The sequence below is a fragment of the Ambystoma mexicanum genome, chromosome 3p, assembly GCF_040938575.1.
Source record: "Ambystoma mexicanum isolate Mex_15411 chromosome 3p, UKY_AmexF1_1, whole genome shotgun sequence".
Lineage (NCBI taxonomy): Eukaryota > Metazoa > Chordata > Amphibia > Caudata > Ambystomatidae > Ambystoma > Ambystoma mexicanum.
Window position 1 is genome coordinate 59381394 of NC_090925.1, and position 15910 is coordinate 59397303.

A 15910-nucleotide genomic window follows, 5' to 3' on the forward strand; every position below is an offset into this window, starting at 1 on the left:
TGGTCGCACCAACATCCACACAACAACAATTCCCACGTCCCTGGCATGACTCCAGTGTTTGTGAAGCAATATTGCTTGCCTCTCGCATCCATGGAGTCCCGTACTGAAATAATTAAGAACCTTGAGTCCCGGGGAATAATCCGTCCAGTACACAGCACCTTCAATAATCCGGTGCTGGGAATATTGAAGCCAAACGGCCTGTGGAGACTCTTTGCTGACCTTAGGGAGCTCAAAAAACGGGTCCATACTTCCCGCTGGCCTCTGCCCTACCCTCTGCATTGTCCACAAGGCTTTCTGGGGCCTGGGGCCTAAATACCTTCAACTCTCTCTTCCTAAATATCTTCCTTCCCGAGCCCTTCGCTCATCCGTCTCCAACTCCCTCAGGGTCAGCCGCTTCTTGAAGCAACAAGCTGGGGGTCGATCTCTCTCCGCGGCAGGGGCCTCCCTCTGGAACAGCCTTCCTGCCTCCCTGAAACTTGAGGAGAACCATCTCCGGTTCCGGAAGCACCTCAAAACCTTCCTCTTTGCTTCTGTTTTCTCTCTCCCTCTCCCCTGCTAAATTCTTCATTGAAACTGCACTGAATCTGCAACTGGGCCACTCTCACCGACTTCGGTCCGGGGCCCAGCCACTCTCCACTTGCACTGCCTCCCTGGCAACACCTGCACTGCGGGACTGTCTCTGTATCCCTACAGCCCCCCCTTCCCAGCACTTGTCTGCACTTACCTTGCACTTGCCACCAGCTGGCCCTATTTACTTATTTTATTCTACTTACTTTGTACTGCACTTCCCCCTCCCCCTCCCCTTGCATGTTTCCCTTCCCCTACCCCTGCACTTGCGCGGTCTGAATGTCACCTGGCCTAGTAGGATTGTTGTTTGTCTTCCTCTTGTTCCCCCCTCCCTGCCTCGTCGCGCCTTGAAACACTTGTGTATAGGCGCGTTACAAATGCCATATCATCATCATCATCATCATCATCATCATTGACCAAGGGCTGGCCCAGATTCAGGGGTCACAGGTATTCACAGCAATAGACCTGACCAATGGATACTGGACCGTGCCTGTCAGTAGGGAGGACCAATACAAACTGGCTTTTACCTTTGGGGGCCAGCAGTACACATGGACCCCGACTCCCTTCGGATACCTCAACTCCGGCAATGAATTCAACATTTTCCTACATAAGGCCATGCCTGACCTGGGTGAGAGGGGTAACCTGGCTTATGTAGATGATGTCCTCATCAAAAGTTAATCTGTGGAGGAACACATAGCGGAGATCCGTTATGTTCTGATGCAGTTGAGGGCCGCCGGAGCAAAACTTCCCTTTCAGAAAGCACTGTGGTGTAGAACCTGGGTTAATTTCTTGGGGCATGAGATTACTTCTCAGGGTCTCTGTCCCCAGGAAAAGAAAGTGGAAGCACTTCAGAAAATGAAGGATCCCACAACTCTGCGGGAACTAAGGAGCCTCCTTGGACTGACTAATTACAGCAGAAAGTTCATTGAAGACTACGCAGAGATCACCAGACCCCTGATTCATCTCTTGAAGGGGGGGGAGGTCAAGTGGGAATGGGGTCCAGAACAATCTGAGGCAGTAAGACAACTCAAGAGAAGCCTCTCACAAGCGCCTTGCCTAGCTTACCCTGTCAGAAACAAGGAGTTGTTCCTGGAGACAGGGTTCTCTAATACGTGCTTGATGGCAGTGTTATACCAAAAGCATGACAAGGTCAATAAAGTAATCTCCTATGCGAGCAAAACTTTATCCTCTGTGGAGGAAAAATTCAATGATTGTGAGAAGGCACTCCTGGCAACGGTGTGGGCATTGAAGCATTACCGCCCGTTCATCCAGGGGGAGCACATCATAGTGGAGACTCCACACCAGCCTCTACAATATCTCCAAAGTGACAGAATCCGGGCCGAAAATGTGAGTAATTCCCGAATTACTTCCTGGATTCTGTCAATGCAAGGCTTTCCTATGGAGGTCAGATATGGCCAAAACAAGAAGAGTCCCCTCGCGCAAGGTCTGGCTGTCTTGCATGATTGTGCCAGAGAAAACTGTCTCGAGGACGAAAGTCTAAAAATCAAGGACAACATGGAGGCATACCTTAATTCCCCACACAAAGTCTTTGAAGAAGACAAGTGTGAGGGAATGCCCACTGTCTATGTGGATGGATGCTCTTACCATGTTGACAACAACGGGGAGAAAGAACTGGTGGCCGGCGTAGGGAATGCATTGGTGAAGGAGTTCCCAGAACCCTCCGCTGGGTACAAAATTGGTCCCCGAAGTAGTCAAGTAGCAGAGTTGATGGCTGTGCATCAAGCCATCCTCACTGCTGTCCAACATCAACTCCACGAACTGGTCATAATCACAGATTCGGATTATATACGGAACGGGTTTGTGGAGCACCTGGTTAATTGGAAAACCAGAGGCATGTTATGTGCTAATAACAAACCCCTGAAACATGGGAAGTTAATCCAAAATATTGATGATCTGGTCACATCGAATGGGATGACCATCTACTGGAACAAGATCAAGGGTCATTCCAAAGTAGAGGGACCAGACAAAACTGGAAATGACTTAGCTGATCAGCTGGCCAAAACCGGGGCCATCCAAGGGGATCTAATAGAAATAGAGTCCCTGTTGGGGGAAGTCCAGGTCACTGCTATCACTAGGTCCCAGACAAATGCTCACAATGATCTTTCAACTGCACAATGGAGTAAGGAGACCCCTGATGCTGATTTAATTACGGCTCAAAAGGGGGATCCAATAATTGGTAAGTTTTACCAACACATTGAGGACCCTGAGAACTTTCCCCTGACGGATACCAATTACATTGGGAAGGAGGACCTTAGGGTGTTGATGAAATCTCCAAAGATTTTCCAAATCCAAGAAGGAAATCTCAAGCTGGCCATGATCAGTGGGTGGTCCCTACCTCATTCCGAAGCCTGATGTTAAGTCACGCCCATGATGCGGCCACCGCCGGTCATAGGGGGTTTCACACAACACTGGAAATCTTAAGAGAGGTTGCCTACTGGCCACATATGGGGCAGGACCTCGACCAATACTTGAAGGGGTGTCTTGTGTGTGCACAATTTCAGCCAACATCCCTCACACAACGGGCGCCTCTCCAAAAGAGGCACTGCCATGGTCAGATTTGCAAATCGTCTTTGTAGGCCCTGTGATTCGCTCGTCTAGAGGAAACAAGTACATGTTGACGGTTACATGCTTGTTTACCAAGTTGGTGGAATGTCTGCCAGCCCCAAATTGCAAGGCAGAAACAGCAGCTGCCCTGATGATTAACCACATCTTTTCCACTTTTTGGTCTACCTCAAAGAGTCAGACAGAGGTAGCCATTTCACCAGCGAGGTAATGACAAAGATGTGGGAGATACTGGGGGTCAAAAGGAAGTTACATATTGCTTACCGGCCAGCTTCTTCTGGGGCAGTAGAATGCTACAACCGAACCATTGTGAGCATCTTAAAAAAGTTTGTGGCAGATTCTGGGCCAAGTTGGGATATCCGATTACCTCTGGTCCTAATGGCCATCAGATCTACCCCTTCATCTGCAACTAAAATGTCACCATTTGAGTTGATGACTGGACGCAAGATGGTGCTTCCCCAGCATTTGCTCTACAGGACCCAAGAGCAGACACTGATAAATGCCTCCACAACTCATGAGTATGTGGAGAATTTAAGGACACACCTTCAGCATGCTTTTGCCTATGCTCAGCGGAATCTAGAAAGATCAGCTGATAGCATGAAAACCCACTACGACCTGAAGACCACCAGGAAGGAATATACTGTGGGAGACCAGGTCTATCTATACAATTTCCAAAGGAACCAGGCCGAACAGCAAACATTTTTGCCCACATGGAAGTGACCGTTTGAAATTATAGACAAGGTCTCCCCAGTAGCGTATAAGATCCGCATCCCCAAAGGTAGTCTGGCGGAAGGGGAAGACAAGTGGGTACATATAAATCAGCTAAAGTGTTGCCATCCCAGGCACACACTGCAGCAACTGGATGAGTCCTCTGCAATACCAGAGGGGACTGCTCCAGATTAATTCAGTTCCCATCCTAAAATATCCCACATATAGTCTCTAAAATATTAGGATTTGAAAAAAAAATGTTTCATGTTATATCTTGTTTTAAAATAAGACTGCAAAATGTATCCTGGTATAAAATGTATATGCCGCCCCACTAGTGGTGGAAAAATGTCTATGAATAGGTATTGCCGCTTTTGCTTTATCATTCTAGGAGAGATGAAACCATGGAGACTGACCACGGAAGGCGAACTGGGGACCGGGATCGAAGATCCGAGGGGCCCGGGGTACCGCCCAATATTCCCATCAGGACCAGCCAGGAGAACTGATTGATCGACTGGAGGGAGGAAAAGATGCTGAACTGTGCCATCTACGGAATTGGAAGAAGATGAGGCGAACATCCCAGATCTTGCGAGTTCATCAGTGAAAGATCAGAATGGCCATCGCAAGAGGGGGGGCTTGTGGGATGTTTTTACCCATGCATCCAAGCCCTACCATAAAACTGTGCATTACTGGCATTGAAAACATCATGATGGCCAGAACTCCCCAGAGAGTGCACAGGGAAAACATGAAGAATAGGCTGCCACCCATGTTTGCCTATGTTTTGAGCACAGGAGGGCACTGCCTAAAACCACCATTTTAATTCCCTATAGGAGGTTCAGGGTGAGTGAGAGATACTTAAATTAATTCAGGATCACTTTAGCAATGCTCTATGAATGATTGTCAGGTTGCACACGACTTTCAGCAAGGAAAGCAAGGACAAATATTTTTACACGTGGCTGAAATTAAGCAAAATGTCAAACCGTGGCAAATTTAGTCACGTGCGTCGAGCGCAATTACAGAGGCACTCGCTCCAAATGGTTCCGGAGATACGGCCGATTTAGTAAAGGTAGTTTTTCGGATTTGAAATTTTAAAGCTCAGAATGACAGATGACAGTTTTCAGTTTTAAAGATGACAGAATGACACGATTCTAGGAGGCAGTTCTAATAGGCTAAAATAGTTTGGATTAGATTATTTTAAACTAAGAGATTGGTTTTGGCACAGTGTTAGCTGGGTACTCACACTAGATTTTGGACAGGAATGCGACTTGGTCACAGATCGGGTCAAGATTGGCTGGACTTCTGCTAGCGGTTCTTCACAACGATTTGGGTCAGCTCTGCTAGCGGCACTGCACAGCGGTCTGGTCTCTGGTTCTGCTCTCAGCACTGCACAGTTCTGGTCTCTCTGGATCTCTGGTCTCTCTGGATCTCTGGTCTCTCTGGATATCTGGCCTCTGGAGATTGATGGATTTGAAGTCTGGAGTCTCCCGGCAAAGCGTCCCGCAAGAAAGTGGAAAGTGAATGTCTCTACTTGGGTTTCAATGTTTCTTTTATGTGTTTTGAAAATGGGTGTGTGCCTGGGCCTAGATAAACCTGCCCCTCTCACTTATCATTGGCCAAGCTTTCCTCTCTCCCTTGATTGGGGGAAAGAAATGGAGTGTCAGAGTGATGCTGTAGGTTTTATGGTCAGAGGAACCTGCCCTTGTCAAATTTCACACAAATCTATTTCTGACCCAAATACATATTTGTCTATGTACCATTTTTCTAATATTATATGTCCAGTTAACATATTTTCTGTAGCACCAAACCATCCGATCCCTGTCTTTGTACGATGTTGTGGCCACTTATGACAGAATTCTCCCCTTTTCATCCAGATAACGACCTCTAAACCTTTCCAGATTTTACACAAATGTGCACCAGGGATATGGGTTTCAGATGATAAAGTGTCATATATTTAACATGCATACATTTTTTTCCGCTACTATCCCCAAGAACATACCACAGGGTCCTAACACCTCTTCAAATGTGCACAGAAAAATCACAAAAATGATGAGGTTATTTATATAATTTTGACAAGTCCGCACTGTGAATTATCCATCTTTTTAAAATCATGCTCTGGCGCCAAAGGGGTGTGGTTTTCCAAAGCACATGGTGGAATGTCTGGTTTATCCACTTCCCCCAAGCTCAGCTTGCTCTCACAGGCACTGCCCCTCCCAGTTTCTCCCAATAGGAAGCCATTTTACGACCCCCCCAATATAACATTTGCCTGAGTCAGGGATAGTGCTTTGTTTAGTTTCCTGTACTCCCCAGGTACCACTCCCCTAATCCAATCAGAGAGGTGTCATCTCCTTTTGGCAGGGGCAGCAGAATGCAGCCAGGCTGGGAAGAGTTGTTGAGCCAGTTCAACTCCTGTCGGGACGAGTTGTCAGGCAGAATTCAGCTAAATGTCACTTTAGTTCCCAGTTTTCTACATTCAAATCCAACTTACAATTTTTTACATGCAGCTAGAATGCTGATTCTAAGTTTAAAACTATGACATTTAAACAATTGCAACCTATGTGACACTCACAAGTAGGTCACTCATTTATTCTAAACATTTCGATTTTAGTTGCTTTAAACCCAAATTCACTTAAGCTGTTGACATCCCCAGCTATTTTTTATATATACATTAAATAATTACTTCCTTCAAGTCATTTCAGAATATAGTTTTACATTGTATCCACCTCTTAGCACGTCTTTCCTTGGCCTGGTTTGGGTTCATTTGTTCAGTTCTACACAAAAGTCTGGTGGTTTTAAAACGCCGGCTTTCAGATAGTGGTGAGCACCAGTATTGCATCCATTTTTGACATTAAGAAAATGAATTCCCCACAGTTCTGGGTTGCTTTTGGCAATCAGCATTGCCATTCCCAATGGTTTCAGGGTACTGTGTGTGTAGCCCAATGGTGGTTTTAGGCAGTGCCCTCCTGTGCTCACAACATAGGCATAAATGGGTGGCAGTCTATTCTTCATGTTTTCCCTGTGCACTCTCTGGTGAGTTCTGGCCATCATGATGTTTTCCATGCCAGTACTGCATAGTTTTATGGTTGGGCTTGGATGCATGGGTAAAAACATCCCACAAGCCACTCACAGCATTGCGCTGCACCTGTATTTTTACCTATCGGCAACTACCTTATGAGACACATGCAGCCTTGCGCTGCACCTGTATTTTACATATCTGCAACTACATAATGAGACACATGCAGCCTTGCACTACACCTGTATTTTACCTGTTTGCAACTACCGAATGAGACACACACAGCACAGCGCTGTACCTGTACTTTGCCTAACCACAACTACCTAATGAGACACTCACAGCCTTGCCCTGCACCTGTATTTTTACCTATCGGCAACTGCCTAATGACACACATGCAGCCTTGCGCTGAACCTGTATTTTTACCTATCGGCAACTACCTAATTAGACACATGTAGCCTTGCGCTGTACCTGTACTTTGCTTAACCACAACTACCTAATGAGACACTCACAGCCTTGTGCTGCACCTGTATTTTTACCTATCGGCAACTACCTAATGAGACACATGCAGCCTTGCGCTGCACCTGTATTTTACCTATCTGCAACTACCTAATGAGACACATGCAGCCTTGCAATTTAACTGTACTTTACTCACCTGCAACTACCAAATGAGACACATGCAGCCTTGCACTGCACCTGTATTTTACCTATACTTTACCCACCTGCAACTACCTAATGAGACAAATGCAGCTTTCCGGTGCACCTGTATTTTACCTATTGGCAACTACCTAAAGAGACACATGTAGCCTTGCGCTGCACCTGTATTTTACCTATCTGCATCTACCTAATGAGACACATGCAGCATTGCACTGCGCCTGGATTTTACCTATACTTTACCCACCTGCAACTACCTAATGAGACAAATGCAGCTTTTCGGTGCACCTGTATTTTACCTATTGGCAACTACCTAAAGAGACACATGTAGCCTTGCACTGCACCTGTATTTTACCTATCGGCAACTACCTAATGAGACACATGCAGCCTTGCACTTTAACTGTACTTTACTCACCTGCAACTACCTAATGAGACACATGCAGCCTTGCGCTGCACCTGTATTTTACCTATCTGCAACTACCTAATGAGACACATGCAGCCTTGCCCTGCACCTGTATTTTTACCTATCTGCAACTACCTAATGAGACACATGCAGCCTTGCACTTTAACTGTACTTTACTCACCTGCAACTACCTAATGAGACACATGCAGCCTTGCACTGCACCTGTATTTTACCTATCGGCAACTACCTAATGAGACACATGCAGCCTTGCACTGCACCTGTATTTTACCTATCGGCAACTACCTAATGAGACACATGCAGCCTTGCCCTGCACCTGTATTTTTACCTATCTGCAACTACCTAATGAGACACATGCAGCCTTGCGCTGCACCTGTATTTTACCTATCTGCAACTACCTAATGAGACACATGCAGCCTTGCGCTGCACCTATATTTTACCTATCTGCAACTACCTAATGAGACACATGCAGACTTGTGCTGCACCTGTATTTTACCTATCGGCAACTACCTAATGAGACACATGCAGCCTTGCGCTGCACCTGTATTTTACCTATCTTCGACTACCTAATGAGACACATGCAGCCTTGCACTGCACCTGTATTTTACCTATATGCAACTACCTAATGAGACACATGCAGCCTTGAGCTGCACCTGTATTTTACCTATCTGCAACAACCTAATGAGACACATGTAGCCTTGCGCTGCACCAGTACTTTACCTATCTGCAAAAACATAATGAGACACATGCAGCCTTGCAGTGCACCTGTATTTTACCTATCTGCAACTACCTAATGAGACACATGCAGCCTTGCACTGCCCCTGTATTTTACCTATCTGTAACTACCTAATGAGACACATGCAGCCTTGCGCTGAACCTATATTTTACCTATCAGCAACTACCTAATGAGACACATGCAGCCTTGCAGTGCACCTGTATTTTACCTATCTGCAACTACCTAATGAGACACATGCAGCCTTGCGCTGCACCTATATTTTACCTATCTGCAACTACCTAATGAGACACATGCAGCCTTGCAGTGCACCTGTATTTTACCTATCTGCAACTACCTAATGAGACACATGCAGCCTTGCACTGCCCCTGTATTTTACCTATCTGTAACTACCTAATGAGACACATGCAGCCTTGCGCTGAACCTATATTTTACCTATCAGCAACTACCTAATGAGACACATGCAGCCTTGCAGTGCACCTGTATTTTACCTATCTGCAACTACCTAATGAGACACATGCAGCCTTGCGCTGCACCTATATTTTACCTATCTGCATCTACCTAATGAGACACATGCAGCATTGCACTGCGCCTGGATTTTACCTATACTTTACCCACCTGCAACTACCTAATGAGACAAATGCAGCTTTTCGGTGCACCTGTATTTTACCTATCGGCAACTACCTAAAGAGACACATGTAGCCTTGCGCTCCACCTGTATTTTACCTATCTGCAACTACCTAATGAGACACATGCAGCCTTGCACTGCACCTGGATTTTACCTATCTGCAACTACCTAATGAGACACATGCAGCCTTGCGCTGCACCTGTATTTTACCTATCTGCAACTACCTAATGAGACAAATGCAGCCTTGCACTGCACCTGGATTTTACCTATTGGCAACTACCTAATGAGACACATGCATCCTTGCACTGCACCTGTGTTTTACCTCTCTGCAACTACCCAATGAGACACATGCAGCCTTGCACTTTAACTGTACTTTACCCACCTGCAACTACCTAATGAGACACATGCAGCCTTGCGCTGCACCTGTATTTTACCTATCGGAAACTACCTAATGAGGCACATGCAGCCTTGCACTGCACCTGTATTTTACCTATCGGCAACTACCTAATGAGACACATGCAGTCTTGCGCTGCACCTGGATTTTACCTATCTTCGACTACCTAATGAGACACATGCAGCCTTGCACTGCACCTGGATTTGACCTATCTGCGACTACCTAATGAGACACATGTAGCCTTGCGCTGCACCAGTACTTTACCTATCTGCAACTACCTGATGAGACACATGCAGTCTTGCGCTGCACCTGTATTTTACCTATCAGCAACTACCTAATGAGACACGTGCAGCCCTACACTGCACCTGTATTTTACCCACCTGCAACTACCTAATTACACACATGCAGCCTTGCGCTGCACCTGTATTTTACCTATTTGCAACAACCTAATGAGACACCTGCAGTCTTGCGCTGCACCTGTATTTTACCTATCTGCAACTACCTAATGAGACACATGCAGCCTTGCGCTGCACCTGTATTTCTACCTATCTGCAACTACTGAATGAGACACTCACAACCCGGCGCTGCATCTGTACTTTTGCCTAACCACAACTACCTAATGAGACACTCACAGCATTGCGCTGCACCTGTATTTTTACCTATCGGCAACTACCTAATGAGACACATGCAGCCTTGCGCTGCACCTGTATTTTACCTATTTGCAACTACCGAATGAGAAACTCCCAGCACTGCGCTGCACCTTTACTTTGCCTAACCACAACTACCTAATGAGACACTCACAGCCTTGCCCTGCACCTGTATTTTTACCTATCGGCAACTACCTAATGAGACATATGCCGCCTTGTGCTGCACCTGTATTTTGACCTATTGGCAACTACCCAATGAGACACATGCAGCCTTGCACTGAACCTGTATTTTACCTATTTGCAACTACCTAATAAGACACATGCAGCCTTGCGCTGCACCTGTATTTTACCTATCTGCAACTACCTAATGAGACACATGCAGCCTTGCTCTGCACCTGTATTTTACCTATCTGCAACTACCTAATGAGACACATGCAGCCTTGCGCTGCACCTATATTTTACCTATTTGCAACTACCTAATAAGACACATGCAGCCTTGCGCTGCACCTGTATTTTACCTATCGGCAACTACCTAATGTGACACATGCAGCCTTGCGCTGCACCTGTATTTTACCTACCAGCAACTACCTAATGAGACACTCACAGCCTTGTGCTGCACCTGCATTTTATCTATCTGCAACTGCCTAATGAGACACATGCAGCTTTGCGCTGCACATGAAGTTTACATATCTGCAACTGCTTAATGAGACACATGCAGCCTTGCGCTGCACCTGGATCTTACCTGTCTGCAACTACCTAATGCGACACATGCAGCCTTGCAGTGCACCTGGATCTTACCTATCTGCAACTACCTAATAAGACACATGTAGCCTTGCGTTGCACCTGTATTTTACCTATCTGCATCTACCTAATGAGACACATGCAGCATGGCGCTGTAAAGTATTTTACCTATCTGCAACTACCTAATGAGACACATGCAGCCTTGCACTGCACCTGGATTTTACCTCTCTGCAACTACCCAATGAGACACATGCAGCCTTGCATTTTAACTGTACTTTACCCACCTGCAACTACCTAATGAGACACATGCAGCCTTGCGCTGCACCTGTATTTTACCTATCTGCAACTACCTAATGAGACACATGCAGCCTTGCGCTGCTCCTGTATTTTACCTATCTGCACCTACCTAATGAGACACATGCAGCCTGTATTTTACCTATCTGCAACTAACTAATGAGACACATGTAGCATTGCGCTGCACCTGTACTTTACCTATCTGCAACTAACTAATGAGACACATGCAGAATTGCGCTGCACCTGTATTTTACCTATCGGCAACTACCTAATAAAACACATTCTATCTGCAACTACCTAATGAGACACATGCAGCCTTGCGCTGCCCCTGTATTTTACATATTGGCAACTACCTAATGAGACACATGCAGCCTTGCGCTGTACCTGTATTTTACCTATCGGCAACTACCTAATGAGACACATGCAGCCTTGCGCTGTACCTGTATTTTACCTATCGGCAACTACCTAATGAGACACATGCTATCTGCAACTACCTAATGAGACACATGCAGCCTTGCGCTGTACCTGTATTTTACCTATCTGCAACTACCTAATGAGACACATGCAGCCTTGCGCTGTACCTGTATTTTACCTATCGGCAACTACCTAATGAGACACATGCATCCTTGCACTGCACCTGCGTTTTACCTATCTGCAACTACCCAATGAGACACATGCAGCCTTGCACTTTAACTGTACTTTACCCACCTGCAACTACCTAATGAGACACATGCAGCCTTGCGCTGCACCTGTATTTTACCTATCGACAACTATCTAATAAGACACATGTAGCCTTGCGTTGCACCTGTATTTTACCTATCTGCAACTACCTAATGAGACACATGCAGCCTTGCACTGCGCCTGTATTTTACCTGTCTGCAACTACCTAATGAGACACATGCAGCCTTGCGATGTACCTGTATTTTACCTATTGGCAACTACCTAATGAGACACATGCTATCTGCAACTACCTAATGAGACACATGCAGCCTTGCACTGCGCCTGGATTTTACCTATCGGCAACTATCTAATAAAACACATGTAGCCTTGTGTTGCACCTGTATTTTACCTATCTGCAACTACCTAATGAGACACATGCAGCCTTGGGCTGTAAAGTATTTTACCTATCTGCAACTACCTAATGAGACACATGCAGCCTTGCACTGCACCTGGATTTTACCTATTGGCAACTACCTAATGAGACACATGCATCCTTGCACTGCACCTGTGGTTTACCTCTCTGCAACTACCCAATGAGACACATGCAGCCTTGCACTTTAACTGTACTTTACCCACCTGCAACTACCTAATGAGACACATGCAGCCTTGCGCTGCACCTGTATTTTACCTATCTGCAACTACCTAATGAGACACATGCATCCTTGCACTGCACCTGTGTTTTACCTCTCTGCAACTACCCAATGAGACACATGCAGCCTTGCACTTTAACTGTACTTTACCCACCTGCAACTACCTAATGAGACACATGCAGCCTTGCGCTGCACCTGGATTTTACCTATCGACAACTATCTAATAAGACACATGTAGCCTTGCGTTGCACCTGTATTTTACCTATCTGCAACTACCTAATGAGACACATGCAGCCTTGGGCTGTAAAGTATTTTACCTATCTGCAACTACCTAATGAGACACATGCAGCCTTGCACTGCACCTGGATTTTACCTATCGGCAACTGCCTAATGAGACACATGCATCCTTGCACTGCACCTGTATTTTACCTCTCTGCAACTACCCAATGAGACACATGCAGCCTTGCACTTTAACTGTACTTTACCCACCTGCAACTACCTAATGAGACACATGCAGCCTTGCGCTGCACCTGTATTTTACCTATCTGCAACTACCTAATGAGACACATGCAGCCTTGCGCTGCACCTATATTTTACCCACCTGCAACTACCTAATGAGACACATGCAGCCTTGCGCTGCACCTGCATTTTACCTATCAGCAACTACCTAATGAGACACATGCAGCCTTGCACTGCCCCTGTATTTTACCTATCTTCAACTACCTAATGAGACACATGCAGCCTTGCACTGCGCCTGGATTTTACCTATACTTTACCCACCTGCAACTACCTAATGAGACAAGTGTAGCTTTTCGCTGCACCTGTATTTTACCTATCGGAAACTACCTAAGGAGACACATATAGCCTTGCGCTGCACCTGTATTTTACCTATCGGCAGCTACCTAATGAGACACATGCAGCCTTGCGCTGCACCTGTATTTTACCTATCTGCAACTACCTAATGAGACACATGCAGCCTTGGGCTGTAAAGTATTTTACCTATCTGCAACTACCTAATGAGACACATGCAGCCTTGCACTGCACCTGGATTTTACCTATCGGCAACTGCCTAATGAGACACATGCATCCTTGCACTGCACCTGTATTTTACCTCTCTGCAACTACCCAATGAGACACATGCAGCCTTGCACTTTAACTGTACTTTACCCACCTGCAACTACCTAATGAGACACATGCAGCCTTGCGCTGCACCTGTATTTTACCTATCTGCAACTACCTAATGAGACACATGCAGCCTTGCGCTGCACCTATATTTTACCCACCTGCAACTACCTAATGAGACACATGCAGCCTTGCGCTGCACCTGCATTTTACCTATCAGCAACTACCTAATGAGACACATGCAGCCTTGCACTGCCCCTGTATTTTACCTATCTTCAACTACCTAATGAGACACATGCAGCCTTGCACTGCGCCTGGATTTTACCTATACTTTACCCACCTGCAACTACCTAATGAGACAAGTGTAGCTTTTCGCTGCACCTGTATTTTACCTATCGGAAACTACCTAAGGAGACACATATAGCCTTGCGCTGCACCTGTATTTTACCTATCGGCAGCTACCTAATGAGACACATGCAGCCTTGCGCTGCACCTGTATTTTACCTATCTGCAACTACCTAATGAGACACATGCAGCCTTGCGCTGCACCTGTATTTTACCTATCTGCAACTACCTAATGAGACACATGCAGCCTTGCGCTGCACCTATATTTTACCCACCTGCAACTACCTAATGAGACACATGCAGCCTTGCGCTGCACCTGCATTTTACCTATCAGCAACTACCTAATGAGACACATGCAGCCTTGCACTGCCCCTGTATTTTACCTATCTGCAACTACCTAATGAGACACATGCAGCCTTGCACTGCGCCTCGATTTTACCTATACTTTACCCACCTGCAACTACCTAATGAGACAAGTGTAGCTTTTCGCTGCACCTGTATTTTACCTATCAGAAACTACCTAAGGAGACACATGTAGCCTTGCGCTGCACCTGTATTTTACCTATCGGCAGCTACCTAATGAGACACATGCAGCCTTGCGCTGCACCTGTATTTTACCTATCTGCAACTACCTAATGAGACACATGCAGCCTTGCGCTGCACCTGCATTTTACCTATCAGCAACTACCTAATGAGACACATGCAGCCTTGCACTGCCCCTGTATTTTACCTATCTTCAACTACCTAATGAGACACATGCAGCCTTGCACTGCGCCTGGATTTTACCTATACTTTACCCACCTGCAACTACCTAATGAGACAAGTGTAGCTTTTCGCTGCACCTGTATTTTACCTATCGGAAACTACCTAAGGAGACACATATAGCCTTGCGCTGCACCTGTATTTTACCTATCGGCAGCTACCTAATGAGACACATGCAGCCTTGCGCTGCACCTGTATTTTACCTATCTGCAACTACCTAATGAGACACATGCAGCCTTGCGCTGCACCTGTATTTTACCTATCTGCAACTACCTAATGAGACACATGCAGCCTTGCGCTGCACCTATATTTTACCCACCTGCAACTACCTAATGAGACACATGCAGCCTTGCGCTGCACCTGCATTTTACCTATCAGCAACTACCTAATGAGACACATGCAGCCTTGCACTGCCCCTGTATTTTACCTATCTGCAACTACCTAATGAGACACATGCAGCCTTGCACTGCGCCTGGATTTTACCTATACTTTACCCACCTGCAACTACCTAATGAGACAAGTGTAGCTTTTCGCTGCACCTGTATTTTACCTATCAGAAACTACCTAAGGAGACACATGTAGCCTTGCGCTGCACCTGTATTTTACCTATCGGCAGCTACCTAATGAGACACATGTAGCCTTGCGCTGCACCTGTATTTTACCTATCGGCAGCTACCTAATGAGACACATGCAGCCTTGCGCTGCACCTATATTTTACCTATCTGCAACTACCTAATGAGACACATGCAGCGTTGCACTGCACCTGGATTTTACCTATCTGCAACTACCTAATGAGACACATGCAGCGTTGCACTGCACCTGGATTTTACCTATCTGCAACTACCTAATGAGACACATGCAGCCTTGCACTGGCCCTGTATTTTACCTATCTGCAACTACCTAATGAGACACATGCAGCCTTGCACTGCGCCTGGATTTTACCTATACTTTACCCACCTGCAACTACCTAATGAGACAAGTGTAGCTTTTCGCTGGA